This window comes from Manduca sexta, chromosome 17 (assembly GCF_014839805.1).
Source record: "Manduca sexta isolate Smith_Timp_Sample1 chromosome 17, JHU_Msex_v1.0, whole genome shotgun sequence".
NCBI classification, from domain to species: Eukaryota; Metazoa; Arthropoda; class Insecta; order Lepidoptera; family Sphingidae; genus Manduca; species Manduca sexta.
In genome coordinates this window covers 10,436,078-10,440,406 of record NC_051131.1, presented here as the reverse complement: position 1 = coordinate 10,440,406, position 4,329 = coordinate 10,436,078, and the positions used below count along the sequence as shown (strand labels likewise).

General features: G+C 34.9%; 1 non-coding gene across 1 annotated transcript; it reads left to right on the top strand.

The window, feature by feature from the left end:
- The first annotated feature begins 408 nt into the window (after positions 1-408).
- Trnad-guc lies at positions 409-480 on the top strand. Its single transcript has one exon. It is a non-coding gene; the product is annotated as a tRNA-Asp (tRNA).
- Positions 481-4,329: the final 3,849 nt, after the last annotated feature.

Below are 4,329 nucleotides of genomic sequence, written 5' to 3'. Positions count from 1 at the left end.
CATGCTGTGGTCTCCTTTAATTGAAAAGACACGTCAAATTGTTAATTGTACAAATACTAGGCCATTGTATTTATTATATGCCGTGTATTTTTCGTTGGAGGTCCTTAAATAAATAAATAAATACCGAGAAATCTATTTCTTCAATTCTTTCAATGTTTTTGAGATTAATATCGCAAAAACATTGAAGTGATCCTATTATAATGATTGTCCCGAGTACTTTAAAGTGTGTATCGGAATTCCTCAGAAGGAATTATTGCAATGTGAATTTCACCAAAGACCGAAATAGTACATACTAGTGAATTTTTTATTGTAAATATTAAATGAGATTACAGAATAAATAAGGATAGGAAAGTTTTATAGCAAATACTCAAAGGAAAGGCTTTTGTTTTGTAAACTGGTTCCGATGTATCCTCGGTAGTATAGTGGTTAGTATCCCCGCCTGTCACGCGGGAGACCGGGGTTCGATTCCCCGCCGGGGAGATTTTTTGCGAATGACACAAGCGATTTCTTTTTTTTTGCGTTAAAGCCTTATATTTTTAATGTCAACGTTCTATTTTTTTTAGTATGGACCGAATATTTTTTACGCGAAATTGAATAATGAACGCCTTTAATGGCAGGCAATGGGATATGTAATATAGGACATCAAAAACTTTGAAGAACCAATTCCATAAAAAGACATTGTATTGCCAGATGCTAACTTCTTGATGCTTCGTTAAATTTTATTGAATGAACTCGAACATACTTACACAATATTTATCCTGTGTTGTTTACTATTAAAGACAATTACTAAATTCTCCAGTTACTAATGATAATTGATAGAAAGGTTATTGGGCATATAAAAAAACGAATTATCAAAGCATTCATCGTCCATTGAACGTAGTTTTTATGCGCAAATTTTTCACTCTACATTATGACAAGATAAAAAAACAATCGACATTTCAACGTGTCAAATGCAAACCGCACAGTCAACTCTAAATATCAAGTTGAACATTTCATAGACAAGTAAACCGTACAGCCACCCCGCTCAAACGTAGGTGCAATTTGTTAAAACTTTCTCACTTGCTCCAATGAATTCGCTCCACTCACACTCGTGATATAACAACACGTAATACTTTATACATTCAGGTTCCAGACTATATTGTAGCAGTTATGGGCTCTAATGGACCCTGGTCTGAAGTGGATGGTTGTTTAGCTAGGGTACTTTCATTTCGGGTTACAGACCTCATTATAGCAGGATTAGGTTGAGCATTATCCTAGTTTAAATTGGTAAGAGTAGTTTAAGCTAATGGCATGTCTAGTGGAGTTTTGTCTCTTTGTTTCGAGTGAACGGTGCAAGGCGACCGATTCACTGTTTTATAATCACTTATTTATGTTTTACTAAATGAAACAGGTTATAAAAATACTTAAATTCTTGTTGCAAAAGCAACTAGGTGGAGTGACTTATAATTATATTATTTCTAATTCTTCAGAATAGTGTAACTGATTTATAGGCTATGCAAGTACTCTAAGACTAGTAAAAGGAACTACTGTGATAGTAGCAGGAACTCATACAGTGGATACAACGTATGCAATTTGTACTGGAAGTTCTATCATCTCCAGATAAAACTATCCTTAACAGCACTTAACTCCTGCAACTGTTTGACTAATTTCTGGAAACATTATTAGGTTGTGTCTATTGTACCCTAAAAATAATTTTTATTTTTAATTATTATACGTATTTCATTTAAAAAATATTACAAAATACACTGACTAATTAAACCGTCAAGCAAAATGATATCGATTCAGCAACGTCAAACATCTGTAAATACTGAGTATACTAGCGCGATGATAGCGGATGTTTACAAACGTGTGACGTCATCGCAAATTTCGCCAGTCAAAATCATTTACGATCACGTAGAATCAGCAATTTTTTTTTTTGTTTATCATTACTTATTATTTTTTTTTATATAATATGTTATTGCAAATTGCTTATAAATAAGACATTATTTTGTATATTATCAAATAGCCTATTTATAAATTAGTTGAATACTTCTCAGGAAAAATATAATAACATGGTATAATATTCACTAAATAGAGTACAATTGGCGGTCTTATCACTCGAGCCTATTATTTATTTAAGCGACTCGCACGACTGTACGTCATAACGTCATTTACAAGTAAATTGGTGTTAACTTGAGCGCGACGGTTATATAATTAGCCAGGGTAAATAATGTTATAAAAGCGTCTGTAAAAATCTGTAGGAGCTCGTGAATTTGCTTAACGATGCGTGTTAGCAAACTTAATGCGCGTCTGTGAGTGTATTTATGTTACCTTTCTTTTGATAGTTTAGTGATCAACGCAGGCTTACGCTGTTGAATGTAAACAAGCAGTAAGTACATCGATTTAGTAGGTAATGACGAAGATACTTCAGTCTCTGTTTATTGTTCAGTCGTTATCTATCATGACGTGATTATTGTTGTTCGTGCAAAACACATACTTATTGTAGTCCAAATTAGTTTGTTTTTTTAACATATAACCTGGCGATGTGTGGTCAAAAATAAATATATTAATGCCAAATCCACATTCATATTAAACAGTTCAATACGCTAACAATTGGAGACTTTGGAGTTTGACTTTTTGTATCAAAAATATCAGACTAATTTAAATTTTCTTACAAACAGTCTGTAAATAATAAATTATTAAATCAAACAAGTTTTTTGCTTCCAAATGTTCTGATATATTTTTTTCCAGATTCTGTTTCGGATGGCTGATGTTATTTAGCCCGGGGGTTTTTGTTTTCCCCTCACAGACTATTTGCGAGCCAAATTTGATAACGAATGGTTGTTCTGTGGAGTTGTACGAAAAATGAAACTGACATTGGTATTGTATATTCATTAGCATTGCTAACATTTTCAATGTATAGTCGTTTATACGCTATGATACAGTTATTCTGTATGTTATGAACCTTTCTTGAAACCTCGGAAATGACAATAAAAAAATTATTATTGTGAGGTTCATTTACAAACGAAAATATTTTAGTTCTGATACATCAATCTGCCGAAAGTTTGATTGAGAAACGTATTATATTCTCGATTCCTTTGATCAGGACCGATAATAGTAAGGAACTACGCACAAACGTCGACGAAAAATCACATCTGTGATCCATGGATGCATATTTTAATAGATGCAACTCAGGTTTGACTGCCTCAGTGGCATAGTTGTACTGCATGCGTTGTACGACAGCGCTCCGAGGTCCTGGGATCGAATCCCGAGTCGGGCAGAGTGATATTTGGGTTTTTCTGCTCAGTATTAGCCCGGAGTCTGAAATTTGTGCCCGAGTTGGCGATAGGCCCTTTATCACATCATGGGACGGAACACACTTGGCGAAAAGTGGGTGCCTTGGTTGCGTCTCTGCATACCCCTTTGGGGATAAATGCGTGATGTTGTGTGTGTGTGTGCAACTCAGCTTTGCTTTGAAGTGCGATGTCAGTTAAGACGCTGTCAAATTTAGATACTGGCTTTATAATACACCCATTGTAACATCAGCTCAAATAATATTTTAAGTTATAATATGTGTCAGATTTTGACAGATAAATTTTGTTTATTTAACACCGCCGACTCAGCTGAGAACAAGCTCTTAAATACAGCTTAAGCTTGGTTTTAAATAGTTTAATACATTAAACGTCAACTTGAGAGTCTACTCAAAGAGATTTATTTAATAATCTGGCACAATACCATAAAAAATGAATACAAATGCTGTCTTAAATATTCTAATAAAAGTGCAATAAGCAGTTAAAAGTGGAAAGCGCCAAATTCGGTAATAAGACGCAGAAGCTAACCGCAGACTTAGATGGTAAAATGTTAGATTTTAGATTGGAAGAAACGTGCCGGACTTAGCGTCGAAGTAATTAGCTTCAGATGTAAACTAGGTGTCTTTAAAGAAGGGATTCTGTTTCAAATGGTTCGTTACAGATGACCAGCCATTTTGTTAGTAAGCGATTCTTCGCCGAGGAGTTTCTTTTTTTTCGTGAGTATTTCTTAATAACCGGTTAAGTATGTTTTAAATAGACGCTTTTTATCCCCAAACGGGTAGGAAGAGGCGCACATGGTGCACCTACTTTCTGCTGTGTATATTTGGTCCCGTGGTCTAATAGACTCCGGATTGACACTGAGTAGAAAAATCCAATATAATTTTTCCCGACCCGGGAATCGAACCCAAGAACTCAGCCCTGCAGGCTTACCGTGATACAACTGCGTCACCGAGTAGGTACTCGATAAATCCACATGCTTAATATTTATTCAACATTGATTCCCTGCTCGTAAATCTTCAAATACTTTCCAGTCACTGTG